We start from the raw sequence: 19300 nt of genomic DNA on the forward strand, positions 1-19300 counted from the left end.
AGCCAGGGTCCCGGGCAGGCCTGCGGGACTTCCTGGCCCCTTGGTGCTGCCGTGGGCAGAGGGAGCAGATCCCGGGCCATGCTGTCCGCTGCTGTGGCTGGGGACGCGGTGATGTCCGTCTCCTGTGGCTTCTCGCTGAGGCTGCGTGCAGGGGGTGGGCTTCTCCTGCTTCAGGTCTGGCAGGCGACAGGCACCCGCGGGCCGGCCCCATCCCCCTCGGGCGGGCAGGAGGTGGTGATGGTGTCCCCACGGCCACCAAAGTCAGGCTGTCCGACTGCCAAGATGCACCATGCTAACGTCTTTGTGGAATAGAGCTCAGAAAGGCGCCTCGTGTGAGGCGGTACCTTTGGGGACTGTCTTTGAAACAGAATCACAGACATTCTCGGAAAAGTGCAAGGAAGCCCTCAATGCACTGGGGCACGTGCACTGGTCGAGGAGGCCGCTGTGGGCTGTCCAGTGTGAGACCGGGCACCCTCGGTGCACAGCGGGGCCTCCCCATGAGCTGGGAGCACCAGAGGCAGGCGGGGCTCTGCCCAGAGCCCTGTGACCAGAGCAGGCAGCCTTGCGGGGCTCCTGTGGCCAGGCCGACAGCAGCTGTGGGCTCCCTGGGGTGGGGGGCCCCACGCAGGGGTGTGCTGAAGCCTTGGTTCCTCGGGGCCTGTAGGAGGTGTGGTCACAGCCTGACAAGACGGCCAGGTCCCAGCGGTCAGCCGTGCCCTTCACGCCCCAGCAGCCTCTGCATGGGGCTCTGGGTGCCTCCCCGGTTCAGCTGCCTTTGCTTGGGAGCCCATTTCCTGCTGACCTATGACCCTGAGACACACGCAGCCCTCGGGAGGGTCACCTGAGGAATGACAGCAGGTGCCGAGCAGGGGCTGGGACACCTTCAGGGCTCAGAGCACATGAGCTTGGAAATTCACTTGCTTCGGTGGTGGGGCCGCTTTGGGAGTGAAGACCCTAGTGTCACTGGGGGCAGGTTTCTAACAGGCCAGGCGGGCCCCAGGGTGGCCCCCAAAGTCAGAAAGTCCCCGGGGAAGGCAAGAGTAGAGCCACAAGGCCACCTTGGGGGGTGGAGACTGATTGGCTGGTCAGCTTGGGGTCCCCGTGCCTCCAGCATCACCGATGATCCCCTGTCCTGGGACTATCTGGGATCATGGAGGGGCAGCGAGTCTGCTCTGGAGCTCCGGCCCCTCTGGGCCTCTGGCAGGGCAGGGGAGGGAGGAGCAGGCCCAGCCCAGCCACGCCCAGTCCAGATGCCCGGGGCACCTTTGGGGCTGAGCTGGCGTCTCCGCCTGGCCAAGGGGGTCCTGCGGTACCCAGAATACCCTGGAGGCCCAGCCAGGCGCCCGGCTGACCGCCCCCCCCCCCCCCGCCCAGGCCCCGCGTCGGCTGCCTTCTGGCCTCCACGCCCTGAAGGGCTCTCTGGGGAAGCGGGGGCCAGAGGCAGGTGGGAGCGTCTCGAGCATCTGGCGCTCGTCGTGGGGGCCGGCTTTGTTTTGTCTGTCCGTATGAGAAACGTCTATCCGTGGGCATCCGGGAGGAGGCGTGTGCCTGAGCCAGCAGGGGTGTGGCTCCTACACGCGGCTATGGATTCAGGGCCTCCGTGCTGCCGAGCCTGATTCTGAGTGAGCTTGGGCTGGCCTTCCCAGCTGCACTTGTCCCTGCGCGTCCCGCCCCGTCCGGCTCCCCAAACTGGAGCAGGTTGCCCGTGAGGCGAGCACACCTCCCTGCTGACACTGACAGATTCTGCCCCGGGCCGGGCGAGGGGCGCGCGGCCCAGGCGGACCCTCACAGTCGCGTCCCCGCCTCTCTCCTCATTAGTCCCGTGAGCCTGTGGGGAGATTTGGGGTCAGAATTGATAACTAATTGAATCTGAGTCTGCTCATCTGAAACCACATTCTTGCCCCTCTCCCGTGAGCCTTCCCGCGCCTCAGGAGCCGGGTCCCAGGGACCCAAATTAAAACCTGGCTGCTTCCAGGAGAGGCCAGACAAATTACTTGGCTCGTATTCTGCACGGTGGGCATTTTCCTGGCTGCCACCTAATTTAATTTTTGCTCTTCTATTTTCCCTGCTCTGTGTGCATAAGCTTCCTCGCATGTGGTGGTGGCTGTGAAAGAGAAGACTTGAGCCTTACTGGGTTGGTTGGAATCCGTGTGAGCCTGGTTTGAACTGGGACGTTTTAGGCTGGCCCTACTGTTCATTCAACAGGGGAGCTTGGACGAGTGGCGCACACCAGCGTTTGCACACCTGTTTGTTCATTTAGCAATTGACTTGTTGCTAATTCATTCATTTATTTGGGTACAGTGTGTGCTCCGGGGGGATTGACTCTGCTGCAGGGTTGGGGCCCAGATGGTGGGGCAGAGACTGTGAGACCCCAGAGCACAGTTGTCTCTTTCTGTCCAGGGCACTGGTGAGGCAAGGGAGGATTTGGGCAGGGTATTGAGGAATGAAGAGGAGCTCGCCAGGGAAGCTTTTCTTCCTGAAAGGAGGGGGCAACTCTTGGCTGCATCTTTGAACCCCAGGTGTTTTCTGGGTGGACATCTCCCCAGCCTGTATTTGGCAGTGCTGTGACCCGCTAGACCTGTGTGGGACAGGAGGCTCTGAAACAAACGGCAGTCCTCTCTGCAAGGCCGTGCATCCTGAACACAAACACGGGCGCTCCAGCTTGCCTCCGGGGCTGTCCCTGTCATGGACAGTGCAGTCCGTGCTGTCCGGGTGCGCCGGGCCAAGCTGCCTCCACCTGCGGTGGTGGCTCCGTGAAGCCCCGGGCTCCCCTCACCCTGTCGGCAGGAACATGCAGGCCCGTTGCTTCCGCAGGGCTGTAGCGAGGACCGGGGCCCTGGCCCCACACCGCAGCCCTGTTCGGCAGGCAGCAGGAAGCCACCGATGCCCATGGTCCTTCTCAGGGAAGCAGCCTCTGTCTTTGTATGGGGAGGCTCTTCCTCCCATCAGCTGGCTTCTCATGAAACTTTTGAAAGGAATCAAAGTAAAGAAAGGAGGTGGTGCGTGGCCCCCAGCCGTGGGGGGAAAGGAGAGATGTCCCTGGGAGCCTGGGGTGGGGGCCCAGTGTCTGAGCTCCACGCAGGCCTCTGGTGAGGGCCGAGGGGCAGGAGGGTGACCAGGGTTGGCACTCTGTCTGGAGAGGCTCCAAGGAAGTGACCAGTCCCGTCAGTGCCCGGCCAGCCAGGCTCTCCGACATCCTTGCCAGGCCCCCCTGGCCGAGAAGCCCACCTGTCTTCCAGGGGTGACCTTGCCCTTTATTCCTGAATGGGGAATAGGGCACATCATGTGCCCTCATGGGAAGTTCAGAACTTGTAATATGCCCCTCCTTTCCAGGGGAGCCTGGGGTGCCAGGAGTCCCGGGGATGGAGTGGAGGGTCTCATCTGCAGTTCCCTGTGCGCTGGCAGGCTGAGCCCCCGTCTTCATCCACAAATGGGAGGTTGTCAATTCTGCACGTGAGGTACGACGTGTTGACGCCTTTTCTAAACCCCTACCTGCTTTACCCGACTTTAGGAACCAGCATCCCCCGTACGTTCTTGCCAGCAGTGGGTGAGACCCGTGTCCCAGGTGCGGCCTGGGTGCCCTGCCGACGACGCGCAGAGCAGGGCAGACGTTGGAAAGGTTTGTGCACAGATGGGTGCTGCAGAGCATGGGGTCCTCCGTCGGGGGGGAGGTGAAGGTCCAGAGATAAACCCGCACGAATTCTGTCAGCTGACTGTTGACAAAGGTGCCGGGACCGCTGGTAGCCACCTGCACTGCAGCAAAGCTGGACCCCTTCCCCCGCCGTGGACGGAAGCTAACGGGACATGAATCAGAGATGGAAACTGTAGAAGTCGTAGAAGAAAACGGTGAATCTTCACGATCTGCGTTTGGTGAAGGATTCTTAGATCTGACACTAAAAGCATGAGCAATGAGAGAGAGGAGAATGGATAAGGGTTCCACGAGGGATGGAGCGGCCCGGCCACGTGACAGCTCGACGTTGGGCTGGACTGGTTCCCAAAGCAGCTGCACAATTCTGCTTTCCCACCCGCGGCGCGTGAGGGTCCTGATTCTCTGTGTGCTCCCGGCACTCGGGACGTGCTTCGCAGGACACCACTGGGAAGGAGGAAAGACAGCCCACGAGAGGGGAGAGAGGATTTGCACATAACACGGCCGGGCCGTTCCGTCCCTCGTGGAACCCCGGGTGCTCACTGAAGAGCAGAGAAAATGTGTGTCCACACGAACCCTTGCACACGGATGTTCTCAGCCCCGTAAACCTGCTGGACCAAGAGTGGAAACTCCCCACATGTCCATCAGTGGATGAGTGATCGAGCGTGTGTCCCTGTAATGGAACACGATTGAACCGTAAGAAGGAGCGACCTGCGCTACAACGTGGAGGGACCCCGAATCAAAGCTGCCGGACGCAGAAGGACAGACACGGTGTGAGTCCGTTGACACGAGTGTCCAGAACAGGCAGATCCGTAGAGCATGAAAGCAGATGAGTGGGTGCAGGGACGCTGGCGGGCGGGTGGGACGGGGAGCGATAGGCAGCGAGCACCGGGCTGTCCCAGGTGGTGAGCGTGCTCTCAACTACCGGTGGGGGCACAGCCCCGAACACACACGAAGGACTACGGGGCGACGCACTCCAAGTGGGTGAGTTGTAGGGTGTGTGACTCACGGTGTGGGGGTGCTCGCAGCCTCCCAGGGTGAAGATGGGCTGGCGGGGCCGGTGGGAGGCTCGGGGCCAGCACTGCCCCATCCACCCTGGTGGCGAGGACAGCGGGGTGGGACGGGGGCCGTCCTGCGGCTGGAGACGGTCGGCCGGGAGAGGCTGGAGTAGACTGCCGTTTCCCAGGCTCTTGGTGGAGAAGGGCTGATGTTTGTGAGACACGGTGAAAATACATCACTGGAAAACAAGCCTTTAGAAGGCACTCAAGTAGACGTCTGTTTTTGTTAGATTCAGCACACCCTGGATTACGCTGGATGCGCCTCCATTCAGCACCGGCCTCTCCGGATGCGGGCAGCGGGGGCGTCCAGGCCCACTTGGAGCAGCTCAAGCCTGCACTTGGGGAGCCCTTTGGCTGAGTAGGGGGAGGGAAGCCCAGGGGCTCAGGAACAAAAGCCAAGGGGAAGCACCCTGAGGCCATTTGGATGCTGGTGGAGGGGATGGGGTGTTCCCAGGATGAGGGGGAACTGGAGCTGGCTGGTGGTGCCCAGAGGAGGCTGTGGGGCCCAGAGGAGGAGGGCAGCTCCCTTTTATGGAGACTGCATGGAGCAGGGAGGGCCGGGCCAGAGGTCTGGACCTGGGAAGTGCAGCTGGTACCTTGTTTCTCCATCAGGTGGGAGGCTGGGGGGCCAGCAGGGGTCTGATCTGGGAAAGGAGGCAGGATGTAGACAGGTGGGCTCTCGGCAGGTCCCCCCATCTTCTGTCCTTCTTTAGGGAGGAAGGTGGGGACGGTGTGCAGAAAGGCCCAGCCCGAGGGATGGTAAGCACCTCAGGCCCCTGCAGCAGCCCTGCCGGGGAGAAGGGGTGCATGGGGCTGCTGCCAGCCCCAGGCCAGCCGGGTACACAGGCGGGGTCCGGGATCAGGAACGAACTGGGGCCGTGGCCCCCACTGGCTGCACCCACAGATGTACTGGCCTCTTGCTGCCGGCCCATTGCTTTGTGAGTCCTGTGTTACTGGAAGGGAGCGAACCAGTCATTTTCCAGAACCTACTGCCTTTGACTGTGGACGACCACACAGCGGCCGGCCGTGTGGCCACTTGATATTTATGGAAAGAGATCAGAAGATCAGCCTGTCGCTGCGGAGGGCTCTTCTCCTATCCCAGACTCTGCTGGGGTCCCCCACTGCAGAGCCCCAGGAACACTGGGGCCTGGGTGAAGGAGAGAGAGGGTGCTGGCACTCACACCAGAGGCTGTGTGTCACCAGATGGCAGCCTGGCTGGCGGGGCAGGGGGAGTTTCCGGGCTTTTCCAGGCCCTGGTGCGAGGGGAGAGAGTGCACTGGGCACAGCTGAGCTAAGTGGTATGAACACACCCAGCCAACTGTGACCTACGCTATGACCCTACACCGTGACCCCAGGCTGTGATCCCACACTATGACCCCAGGCTGTGACCTCAGGCTATGACCCCACAGTGTGACCCCAGGCTGTGACCTCAGGCTGTGACCTAGGCTGTGACCTTGGCCTATGACCCCAGGCTCTGTCCCAGGCTATGACCCTGGGCTGTGTCCCAGGCTGTGACCCGGGCTGTGACCCTGGGCTGTGTCCTGGGCTGTGACCCAGCCTGTGACCCCACACTATGACCCCAGGCTGTGACCTCAGGCTATGACCCCACCCTGTGACCCCACACTATGACCCCAGGCTGTAACCTCAGGCTGTGACCCCACACTGTGACCCCAGGCTGTGACCTCAGGCTGTGACCCCGGGCTGTGACCCTGGGCTGTGTCCTGGGCTGTGACCCAGCCTATGACCCCACACTATGACCCCAGGCTGTGACCTCAGGCTATGACCCCACCCTGTGACCCCACACTGTGACCCCAGGCTGTGACCTCAGGCTGTGACCCAGGCTGTGACCCTGGGCTGTGACCCCGGGCTGTGTCCCAGGCTATGACCCCGGGCTGTTACCCGGGCTCTGACCCTGGGCTGTGTCCCGGGCTGTGTCCCTGGGCTGTGACCCCAGGCTGTGACCCGGGCTGTGACCCTGGGCTGTGACCCAGCCTGTGACCCCACACTATGACCCCAGGCTGTGACCTCAGGCTATGACCCCACTCTGTGACCCCAGGATGTGACCCCATGCTGTGGCCCCCATGCTGTGACTCCGGGCTGTTACCCAGGCTGTGACCCTGGGCTGTGACCCGGGCTGTGACTCTGGGCTGTGACCCAAGCTGTGACCCAGGCTGTGACCCTGGGCTGTGACTCCGGGCTGTTACCCAGGCTGTGACCCTGGGCTGTGACCCGGGCTGTGACCTGGGCTGTGACCCAAGCTGTGACCCAGGCTGTGACCCTGGGCTGTGACTCCGGGCTGTTACCCAGGCTGTGACCCTGGGCTGTGACCCAGGCTGTGACCCTGGGCTGTGACTCCGGGCTGTTACCCAGGCTGTGACCCTGGGCTGTGACCCGGGCTGTGACCTGGGCTGTGTGAACAAGTCCTGTTCCAGCAGCCGCTGTGTGCTTCTGGGAGCGGGGAGAAGCCGGGCCCAGCTGGGAGCACCTGCGTCTCCCTGAAGCCGTGGAGTGGCTGAGGGTGGGGCGCGGAGACAGAGGCATAGATAGGAGGAGGGTATCACAGGGCAGCAGGGACCTTGTGGGCCCTGGTGCAGCCTGGCAGCTGGGGAGGGCTCCCCGGAGTGGCTGAGCACTGCGTCTGGGGAGGTGGCCTCACACCCCCGCGGCTGCTCCCTGGGTTGCACCCGAGGTTCCGGGGGCCTCCAGCTGCAGGCCTGAGTGAGACAGAGGGCGCCCCACATCCACGCCCAGCACTGTCCGGAGCCCCAGCCCCACCCACTGTGAAGACATGGCCTCTGAAGGGGCGGGCGGGATACAGAGTGGACAGCAGGCCTCCGTGCTCTGGGGGGAAAGCTTTTATGTGTTTCCAAACCTAGAAAACCGGCTGTAAGGATTTCAGTATAGTTAGACACGTGTGTGCATGTAGCTGGGTGGCCATGGGGCCCCCGGCAGACCAACGAGTCTCTGCGAGCTGGGGGTGGAGGGGCCGCAGAAGGTGTGAGCCGAGAGGCAGCCCGAACAGGCCTCCTTCGCCACATGAGGACGCCCTCCCTCCTCCCGCGGTGTTGCTCGCGTTGTGAGGTCCACCAGAACTGCCCCCGTGGGGTGCTGGAGCAGGCTTGTGGTGACTTGGGAGAGCGTGTGTTCAGTGTTCAGGGGTCTCGTGAGCTGTTACCTACAGCCAGTATTAAAAATTAAGTCACATTAATATACCTGAGTAAATTATGTTAAAACCAAAGATATCCAGGGGCGCCTGGAGGGCACAGTCGGTTGGGCGTCCGACCCTTAGTTTTGGCTCAGGTCATGATCTTACGGTTGGGAGATCGAGCCCCGCGTCAGACTCCGTGCTCAGATGGAGTCTGCTTGAGACTCTCTCTCCCTCTCCCTTTATTCCCCACCCCCAAAAAAGTAAAATTTTTAAGAAAAAACAAACAAAACAAAGATACCCATTTTGGAACAGTAGAAAAAGAAGAACAAGCTAAACTCAAATCCAGTAGGAGGCAGACCGTAATAAAGACTAGAATGGAAATACCTAGAACAGGGAATAGGAGCAACAAGGAAAACCAACTAGACCAGAATTCGGAGTTAAGCAAAATTAGCAAACCTTTAGCTCCACTGATGAGAGAGGACTCAGATCACTCAGGAGTGCAGGAGAGGGCCGCCCACCTCACAGAAGCGCGAAGGGTTAACAGAAACACCGTGAACAACTGTGTGCCCACACGTCACGTAACTTAGATGAAGGGGGCACGTTCCCAGAAACACACACGGACTCGGGAAGAGATGTAGCGAATGAGTGCCAATCCTTCTCAAAGTCTTCCAAAGACACAGATGCAAGAGGACACACTGCGGACTTGCTCTGTGAGGCGGGCGTCCCCCTCACACCAAAAGCATCAGGCAGAGACATCGGGGGGACTGCAGGCCTTCCGGGTGTCGAGGCAGAAGTCGTCAACATGGCACTGACCCACGGAACCCACAGGCACACTGGGAGGGCTCCAGTCCCTAGCAAGTGGGACTCGCCTGGGGCTGTGAGGTTGGTTCCATATCTGGAAGCCCGTATGGGATGCCATGCGCACAGAAGCAAGAGCAGAACTCACATGATCCTCTCAGTAGCTGCAGGAAATGCATTTGATGAAATCCGACAGCGTCCGGTGGTAACAACACTCAACAAACCAGGAGAAAAAGAGAGCTTTCCACCATAACAAAGAGCATGTGGGAAATGCCCGTACGCGACATCGTCCTCCGTGGAGGGAGACTGGATGCCTTGGCCCCAATTTCAGGAACAAGACATGTGCTCGTCACTTCTCTTCAGCATTGTCCTGGAGGCTGTCACCTGGGCAGCTGGGCGGGAGAAACAAGTAAAAGGCTGACTGGAGAGGGAGAAGTAAACCTCTCAATTCACAGGGGATGTGATCTTTCGTAAATAAAATCTTAGGAAATCCACACACACGCTTGGAACTAAGAAAGGATTTCAGCAAGGTTGCAGGATACAAGATCAATATACAAAAATCGAATTTCTCTGCGGTGGTGGTGAACAGTCTGAAAATGATCCTAAGAAAACAATTCCATTTACCGTCACCTCAAAGAAACCCAAAATAGTCAAAACTAGACATAACAAGTGTCAGACTCATGCACCAAAAGCTGTAAACCAGAGCTGCGCTAATAACGTGACTTCCCTCATCTTATACATTTTAATCAGCCTCTGAGAACAATCAACATGTGTGAGAAGACAGATCTTTGAGGAAACGCTCTCCAGGAAACCGGGCGCTGATGGGCCCCAGCGTGGGGTGGGAACCCGCGTGCTCTGACTGAGTCCATTAGCAGGGACGCGTGTGGCATTAATTGGGCAAGGAGGCGGGGGGTCTGCACTGATGTCCACACATATCCACAGGCCACCTCCACCCTGGGCCAGCGTCTCGGCTCAGGGACGTTGCAGCCGCGCCTCGTTGCAGGGCAGTGGGATCCCGCCACCCCAGGCTCTGCCCAGGCTGATGGAGGCAGGGCCTCTTCTGAGGTTGCTGACTGCTCGGTCGCCTCTGGGAAGGAGGGCGGGGGTGGGGGGCGCCCTGCTCTGGAGCTGATCTGTGTGGGGGTGGGGGAAGCAGGAAACACAAGTGCAGACTCGGGCTGCGGCATCCAGGGAAGGCTTCCTGGAGGAGGTGACACCTGCAGCCATGGTGGGGGCCGTGGTTGTCAGGAGCAGGTGGGCGTCACTAGGCAACGCATCCAGGGAACTTGCTGGCTGCTGGGTAGCAGGTGCGGTTGTGGGCCAAGTCTGAGAGCCATGCCAAGGGTCCCCCAATCTTCCTGGGTGTAGAGGAGGGACACAGCGGCCCTTGCCTCTGGCGCGTACCCTTGTCCACACGCACACACGCCCAGCACAGCTGCATACCGGTGCTTGGCACCGTGGCCTCGGTCCCCGCCTGGGCTGCAGGCCAGCAGAGGGGTGCACCCCAGCCGCCATGGTCCGCCCTGCCCCGGATCTACAGGGACCTCGTGGAGGGAGAAGCGTGCACATAGCCCTACTGGCCACTTCCAGGCCGAGTCCAAGGGAGGAGGGCACGGGGAAGCTGGCCACCACGGGTCGCCTCCCTGTCCCGGGCGGGGACCCCGCTCAGGACAGCAGACAGACTCAGGCACTGTTGCGGGCACAGCACGGGGCCTGGATGGAGGAGGCGCTGAGCTGGGTGGGGCATGGGTGTCCCTAGCCCTGCCCACCTTCCCTCCCTGCGACCACCCTGTCCGTGCTGTGTGAGGCCTCAGCTGCTTTTGTCTTCTCTGCGGGGTGGCGTCCCTCTCTGGCCGCGTGCGCTGGGGGCTCTGCTGAGGGCCGGGACCACCAGCGGCGTCCATGTCTCCCAGAGCAGGCCCTCCTTTGATGAACACGGAACCCTCCCTCTGTCTTTGATGTTATTGGGGATTTCAAACTCAATTAAACTGCGTGATGAGAAAAAAAATCAAAGCCAGGGAGATTCTAGACAAAATAATTTTATTTTGATCTTGGGAGAGGCTTTGATCATGGGATATCGGGGTGATGGGGAGCATGCCTGTCCCCCCACACCCTGCCGGTTCTGGGGCTCTGTGCACGGATGGAGTGGCAGGCCTGGTCACTCTGGGGCCCCCTGGACGCAGCTCCCCCTCCCCGTGATCCCCAGGCCGGGCACCGGCTTCCAGGGAGGCTGGGGCGGTGGAGGGAGGAGGGGCAGGTCTCTGTGATAGGCCTGCAGGGCAGGGACTGATTCCTGTGCGCTGGGGGCCCAGATGCTGGCTGGCGGCCTTCTAGAAAATCTCTCCCTGCCCCCAGACAGTAAATCTGGGGCAGCAGGAGTGGACGCGGGGAGAGATCAGCCTGGTGACGGTCATGATGGGGATGGGCAGTGCGGGAGGCCGAGGTGGTGGCACTTGCTGTGGGGGAAGGGAGGTGCCCGACCCAGGGCTGGAGGCCGCACAGGTGGTGCAGACAGGTGCCTGGAGCACTCGGCCCCACCCTGGCAGGTGCGAGTGCCGCTGTGGATCCTTGTGTGGGTGCCCAGGGGCGGGTGGACACCTCACCTGTGTGGGTGTGAAGGTGAGCAGGTCAGCAGGGAGGGACGAGAAGGCCACTCGGGACACAGGACAGGGCCGTGCTCCAGGAACTTGAGGTGGGGCGGAGAGGTCAGGGCCTCGCCTTCCTTGTGCTTGGGGGCTGTGCGTGGTGGGAGGGAGGAGCTGAGGGGGAACAGTGGCCTCCTTTAATTATTCAGGATGTCTGGCAGGGTCCCGGCAGCCGCGGCTCACACCAGAGCGTCACCTGACTGATGGCAGAGAAGGGCCCGGCCAAGCTCGCCGCCAGAGCCTGACGAGCCGAGGGCAGGGTGCACGGGCTCCTAGGATTCAGGGCTGCAGGACGAGGGTGGTTCTCAGGACCCACCAGAGGGTCCCGGCCTGGGGCTCAACAGTTTTACGCTGTTGGGCTTTTACTTTTGTCATTTTAAGTGTCCTCGGCTCATCGTTGAGCTGGTTGATTGAACACAGATCGTATCTGTAACTGGGAAGGGTGCGGGATTCATGTTCTGAGGCCGTAAGCTGGGGAGCAGGGTGCCGGCCCTGAAAGCCAGGCGGGGGCTGCAGGCTGAAGGCCCCATGGTGGGGCTCCGTCCCCCTAGGCCTGGCTGCCCAAGTGACCTGGACTGGTCACCTCCCCAGCCTCTGCCCCGTCTCCCGAGCTCCAGGGTTCGTGGAGCGCCGGCCTGTGAGACTAACGGGAAGAGAAGGAATGCAGAAGCCAGCATGCAGCGATTCATGTTTGCCTACAGGCAACACGGGCCCCATCACCTCCCGGCCGCGGTGAGCGCAGACCGCGGGCTGATTGTTCACGGACGTGTCTCCCTCTGAGCACTGCCTCTGAAAGCTGAATACGCCCAGGAAATGCCCCAGCCCGTCTGCACACACGCCACCGCGGCTCATGAAGTGCTGTTTCCCCGGCACTGGTAGCCTCGGCGACCCTGTGTGTCTACACCAGCACAGTCACACACACTCCCAGGGGGCCCCCATGGCCACGCTCAGGAGACATCGCAGGACCCTGCGTGGGATTTAGAAACCGAGAGCAGGTGTTTGTTCCCTTTGAAGACTGAGCTACAGCACATAGCGGCGTGAGCGCACGCTGTGAGCGCAAGCCTGTGCGCTTCGGGCCCCGCCGAGCCATGCGGGCCCCCTCCCGGTGGGTCCCCAGAGTAACTACGGATTCGCCTGCTCCAGAGAGTCCCAGATGGGGAATCAGGGTGTGGGTGGGCTCTCTACACCTGGCTTCTCCCCTTGTGTCTGTGAACCGTCTGTGTGTGTAGTGGCATTTTGTTAACTTTCCCGCGCTCTAGAACCTCACGGGAGGATGGTACCTCCCTCCATGTGTCCGTTCAACAGAAGATGGGGGTGTTTAGGCACTCTTGGTGTTGGCTACTATGGACACGGCAGCTGTGAACACGTGTGTGCGTGTCTTCTGCTACACGCATGTGCTCGTTTCTCCCGGGCACGTCCCTGGGAGCGGCGGACACGCCTTTTCCTCTGCTGAGCCGCAACGCGGAGCAGGATTTCCCAGGCCTGTCCAGCAGCTGGGTCGCGTCTTTTGTGAGCGTCTGTTCAAGTCTCCCACCATTTTTATTGGGCTGTTTGTCTTTGTTAAAGCGACTTGCCGGCACTTTCTCTGTATTCCGCACACCAGGCTGTGTGGGCAGTGGTGTTCTCCTAATTTCTTCTCTCATTCTGTGGCTGGCCTTCCCCGTTGCTGGCCGGTGAGCCGGGACGAGCAGAAATCCGCAATTTTAACTGGGGTGAGTTATCAATCTTCCCTCCCCGGGTCACGCGGCCCATGTCCCGTTAAGGAAGTATGTCCTCCCAAGGTCGCGGGGCCTCACTCAGGCTCTTGCGAGGGCTCTGCCCTAGCGCATCACACGCGGAGGCCTGTGACCCACTGCTGATTCATGTTTCACGTGGTCTGAGATCAGTTTCGGATTTCATCCCGTTCTCCGCACGTGGATATCCAACACGCCGAGCATCATTTATTGAAAAGTTCTACCCTTTTTTACTCATAATGGTTTTATGTAAAGCACTAAAATACATTTTCGAGGCAGAATGGAAGAGATGGGTCTCATCTGTGATTACATTGTACCTAATTAGCTAATCATCTCTTACCGTCTCCGTGGCTGACAGCTGGAGCCGAGACCAGTGTACTGTCCGCACTCACGCCCCCTCCCTGCTGGTACTGAGCTCTGGGAACTCCTGCGTCTCGGTCCCTCCTCTGCCTTCATGAACTCTTGGCGGGGGGGTTTGCAGCGGGGCAGTAATGGGGAGTGCTCCCCGGGTCCCCCGACACCCCAGTGCTGTGTCCAGCCTAGGGGCCCTGCCACGGGGTGGGTTGCTGGTCACCTTGAGGGGTGGTCTTCCCGGCAGCCTCTCCGGCAGCTGGACCCTCGCTGCGAGGGCAGGGCAGACAGGCAGAAGAGACGTGAGGTGGGCTCCCCCATCCAGGGCTGTCAGGCTGCTCAGGGCGACCAAGCTGCACCCAACAGACACTGGGCGGGGGGGGTCCTCTGTCCAGTGCAGGGAAGCCCAGGGCCAAGCCCTGCACAGAGGGTATGCACTCTCCTATTATCCCTGCAGAGAAACGGGCCTGTGTCTTGTTTCACGAGGTCTGGCTAGAGCAGGTAGTTTCTTTTTGTTTTTAATTGATACGCTTTATTTTTAGAGAAGTATTAGGTTTATGGGAAATCAGCAGGGAGTAGAGAGGGTTCACATCCTCCTCCCTGTGCAGTGCCCCTGATTACTGGCACCTGCGTGTGTCACACTCGAGGGGCCAACATGGACACACCAGCACTGGCCAAATCCCACAGTCGACATCCGGCTCAGTCTCCGTGTCGTACGGACTGGGTTTGGCCACACGCATCACGTCAAGGACCCAGCATGTCAGTACCTCACAGAACACTTGTCCTAAGACCCACTGTCCGAGCGGAGGCTCTTCCCCAGTGCCAAGGAGGGTCCCTATAGCAGAAGGACGGGCGCTGGGGTCCAGGAGTAGGCCTGCCCCCTGCTCAGTCCCCACGGGCACCAGGCTCCATGCCTGTGGCCGGCACCTTCCTCCTCAAGGTCTCTAGGGAGGCTGCACGGAGTCTGCACAGAGTCTGCCTCTTGCCTCTATTTCCTGTCTGGCCCTTCATGCCGGGCAGCCAGGCAGGCAGGGAGGCGGGAGGCAAGGAGCCAGCGAGGAGTGCTGGTGCGTCCACGTTGGCCCCTCGAGTGTGCGCCCCCAAGGGCAGGCCACCCTCCCAGTCTCTCCACCCAACAAGGAGGCACCAGCATTGGGGGAGCTGCTGATTCCGGGCGGCCTCGGTGGGGGCCCCCAGGGGAGCCATGGCCAGGCAGGAGCTGGTGCCGGACGCCCATGGACGGGGGTCACCTGGTGCATCCAGAGACCCTACAGAGTGGCCGCCAGCCACCCGAGGGGCGAGGCTGAGCCCTGAAGACAGGACCTGGGCTGCTTGCCCCCATGTGCCCCAGAGCAGTCCATTCCTGCTGCAGAAATGCCCAGAATAGCTGAGTCTCCAGATCCTTCCGTCCTCACTGGGTGTCCTGATGGAAAGCCCAAACATGAACCCCGGAGAATTGGGGGCACAGAGGGCAGGCGGGGCAGGACCCCTGCTTCCTGCCCACCTTCAACTGGGGCGTCCCTGGCTGGGGGTGGGGGAGCAGGCCCTGTGTGAGGAGCTTGGTGGAGGGGAGGGTCCCAGGCTCGGAAGGAGCCCAGGTCTGGTGCCCTCTACAGCAGCCGGCGCTCTGGGGTCCGAGAGGGCCTGCTCGTGCGCGAGACCAGGCCTGGGGCTGGCTCCCGCTGCCATGGAGCCATTTTTCCTCGGTCCTTGGCCCGCAATGAGGGAGTGCGTATTACAGCAAGAGCGTCGGTGGCTCTGAGTCAGGTGGCGGACTCAGGAAGGGCCTGGAAACTTGAAGCAGCATCACATTTCCTGACCCAGCCGTAACTGGGATCTTGACGTGCCCGTGGCCTCGTTAGCTCCGACGTGAAGCTGCACATTGGTAAAGCGTCTTCCCCACTAATAACACGCCCGCTTTGGGGCTGGCCCTCTCCCCTTGATGTTATTTATCTTGCAGGCTTTACTTGAGTACTGATGCTCCTCAGAATGCTCACACTGCATTATATCTTGCCGCCCATTTAATTCAGTTTCTCCTATATTCTGACTGCTGACAAAAGCAATCGGCTTGCGGCCTCAGGAGGCTGTGTTCGCTCCGGCCGGGCTTCCAGCTGGCTGGGCCCCAAGAGCGCACCCCGGGCGGACCCTGTGTGAGGCTTGGGGGGCCGGGCTGTGCCGGCGGAGTAGAGCCCAAGGTCGAAGCTCCTGGCGGGGTGGGGCAGGATTCGGAGCTACTGGGTATCGGCCCCACAAATCTGCCGTCTCATCAGGTTGTAGGAAATCGGGCTGAGGCCTTTTGTCATGGTGCTGATGGCAAGAGAGCAACTCCTGTGTTGGATGAGGGCGATTTTACATCATGGGACCATGATTAACAGCAGCGTCTCTCAAGCAGGCTTTACAGGCCTCTGGTGACTATATTCTGTGTCATAAATACGGTGGGGAACCACCATTTCCAAAGGCTGGGACAGTTGGTACTAACTTATCTGTTTGAATCAAAATCCTAAACCTTGTTAAGTCAAACTGTCATTGCTCATTACCCATAAATTAGGAGGCCAGAGGGAAACATCACCCCCAGGTGTTTATTAGGAAATGCTGGAGGATCTTTGGTATTCCAGGACGCAGGCAGCCCAGGAGGACTGCACAGGCTGCTCGGACACACTTCCTAAATCACGCGCTTGACAGCCGTGTTCCGCAGATGCGCGGGAGAGCCGTGACCTCCGCGATGGCTGCGTGCTCCCTGACGCACTACTGGGGCGGAGAGCAAATAGCTCCCCCGCGGCTCTGCCCGGGGAGCAGGCCTCACCGTGACGTGGGAGGAGCTCCTGAGTCTGAGACCCGTGCTATTCATGGTCCCGGGAGTGGCCTGGAGCGTGCAGCCAGCGACTTGGGGTTCCATGCGTCTTGCAGTTAGCTAGTGGCTGTGTGTCTTGAAGCAACCCCTCAACCTCTCTGAGTCATTTTCTCATCTGTCAAGTGAGGAATGCCTGCCTCAGGGACCAGAGGGGACGTGTCACCCCACGGAGTTTACCAGTCTCGGCCACTGTGCAGACGTCCGTCCCACAAATACCCCTCTCCTGGGCCTCGATGCTCTTTGCTAATTTCTCAGCTCCTGGTTCCCGGGCCGTCGCGCACCTGCTGGTTTCTGGAGACCTGGTTCGTGGGAAACTGCTCTGCCTCCCACATGCGTGCTGCCTGTCTTGGCCCCGATACCGTCATCCGCTTTGTTTTAATTCCGACCTTTAAAACTAGTGTGAGATACTCAATATTTACAGCAGGTAATTTGGACAGTGGAGAGCGATGTAGCTTGAAGAAGAGATTGGGAGTTTTTTTTTTTTTTTTGCTCCAAGGAAAACTGCTCTTTGGAAAGAATTACTTTCTCTGGAATTTATCAGGAGTGGGATGCCACCCACGGGAGATTGAGGAGACGGCGGGGAGCCCGGGAGGCGCTGCCCCAGAGCATGGGCCAGTCTGGTTGTCTTCATGTGGCCCTCTCCCTCCCCAGTGACACTGTCTGGCACCAGTAACCCCCTCACCCCGCACACCCTCCTCCTTTCAAATTTCGGAACTCTTAGGTTCAGAGGGTCTTTGGGCCTAGTAGGCGTGTTGACCCTCAGCGGGCACTTTGAACGGAACACACAGGTCGCTCAGGGACTTTCCTGGGCCGTCTTCCCGCCCTTGTCCCCAGTCTGCCCCGTCCGTGGGGCTCGGACTCCAATGCCCAGGCACGTACCCGGGCGGGCCTTTGTAGGGTCATGAAGACCGTGGTGTGAAAGACAGCTGGTACTCATCCGGGGCAGAGGCTTGATGGGCCGAATCACAGTTTGCAAACTGTGCTTTTGTTCTGACGTCAGTGTTGGGGGACATGCGGGGACGGGGGCCAGCAGGCAGGGGGCCCAGTGGTCTTGGTCCCATGACAGGCCAGGGCCTCCCAGCACACATGGAACTGAAGCCTGGACATGTTGAAAATGTGCAGGAACGAAGCATCGTGATGTGGGAAACAACACACAGGCTCGAACTTTTGGGAGGGAAACAAAGAACGGTAAAAAGCGGCAGGTAGGTTTGCTGCTTATCCCGATGACATGGGGAACAGGCAGAGAAGGGGGAGCCCAGGGACCCCCCTCTGGTGTCGGCAGCTTGTCTCTGAGCGCTGGCGTCACAGGGAGGACTCTCGTCCCCATCTTTGGGAACAGCGCTGAGGAAATAGCACTTGTTAAGAAAGCGAGATATCCCCGAGTGCAGCCCCTGCCTGCCGCCCAGGGCGGACCGTGCTTGTGGGGAATGCCCCCCGCCGCCCTGCTCTGCCCCTTTCTCCCAGACGGCCTTGAGCCGAGCCCGGGCCCTCGGTTTTCCCTTGTAGACCTAGAGGCCACTGCTGTCATGGAGTCCGGAGGCCGCTGGGCTCTGCCCTGAGAGCGAGCCGTGTGCGGACGCTGTGGGTCGTTCCTCTTGCGGCAGCTGTGCCCGCTTCGCCCCAGACCCGGGCGCCTGCTCGGTTGCGCTGTCGGTGCGGGCTGTGAGTAACTCCGAGTCTGTGGCTCTGTGGCCGCCAGCTGTGGCTGATTCTCACGGCAGGGCAAGGGAAGGATGTGCAGAAAGGGCTCAGCTCCGGTCTCCTGCACACAGCGCCTCCCCCTGCCACCCTCCTGCCTGTGTCCTGGGGCACTGGGTCCCCATTCGAGTCCTTGGTGGCCGGAGGTGGGCAAGGAGGGTGGGGGCCCTGGACGGAGGGGGGCAGGGCCGTCCCTGCCGGGAGGGAAAGCAGCCCCCATGAGCAGGGAGGACAGGCCTTGGAGGACAGACGCCGCCGTGAGGGAAGGCCCACCATGGCCGGGCCGGTGCAGCTGACACCCTGGGCTGCCAGTTTGCGGCTGCAGACGTCGGGGTCGTCCGTCTGTGTCCCAGCCGGCATGGCCCTCACCTCGCAGGGGCTGCGGGCCAGCTGGGGAGGAATCAGGTACCCCGGACTCGTCATGCTGCATCCGGCCACGGCACGCAGAGCTGTGTCCACCCTCCTGTGAGGTCGGGGTGCAGGCCAGGGTCAGGCCGCCAGGCCCACGCCATGCACTGCCCAGTGCTTCCACACGGGCTCAGTCCCGCGAGCAGATGGTGTTAGGGCCCGTGGAAGCTGCTGCCGTCGGGAGTGCTTATCTGGCCTCTGGGACCCTTTCTCTCCGACGTGCCATGGCTCAGGACACAGGCAGAGCCTTGCAGACACCTCGGCGCAGGGTCCACCGTGCGGGCTCTCAGCAAGAAAATCAGCGAGGCCGGCCACAGTCCCCTCTGGGCCAGCCTGGGTGCGGAGTTTTGGTGAGGTAGGGCGACCTTGGATCACGCCATCACCACGGAAACCACACCTACTGTCCAGAACCTAGTCCACCCCCAGTTTGGAGACTCTCAGACTCTGCGGGGATCACACCAGCAAGCAGACAGCTGATCAGGAGATCTTGAATTCCTGTTACTCGAGCTTTGTAAAGTTCAAAACCCGGGCGAGCAACTTCCAATAGAGACACCTGTCTCCGATTCCAGGATTAGACGCACTCGCTTGATTATTTTGGAGTCGGCTATCCGTTTCGCAAACACGGTGCATCTCGGAGTGTTGTCCAAACACAGCCTCTCCCACATACACCTGGTCAAACACCGGCGGATGTCATCTTGGATTCGGAGCAACTTCGCACACAGTTCAGTCTACTCTCCCAGAGCCACGGGCCTTTTACTGGACCTGGGACACAGAACGTGGTACATGGCTCACACTGCACTCTGTGCTCGGAGCCTCGGGAAGGGCGACTGGGAGGTCAAACTCACCAGAGAGAGGCACCGGAGTTCTGACCCCGGGGCCTGGTCATGCGGCCTTGTGGAGAAATGGGTTATGGCGGGGTCCTAAGCCTGGGCCCTAAATCTTTGTTAGAATGGGGAAGCACCTT

General features: G+C 60.6%; 1 protein-coding gene across 1 annotated transcript in view; it reads left to right on the plus strand.

The window, feature by feature from the left end:
- Positions 1–19300, plus strand: part of TAFA5 (TAFA chemokine like family member 5) — a 192125-nt gene that overhangs the window by 119451 nt on the left and 53374 nt on the right. The window lies entirely within an intron of this gene.

This window comes from Eumetopias jubatus, unplaced genomic scaffold (genome assembly GCF_037043125.1).
Source record: "Eumetopias jubatus isolate StellerSeaLion01/CBP00866 unplaced genomic scaffold, mEumJub1_p1.0 scaffold_8, whole genome shotgun sequence".
Taxonomy (NCBI): Eukaryota; Metazoa; Chordata; class Mammalia; order Carnivora; family Otariidae; genus Eumetopias; species Eumetopias jubatus.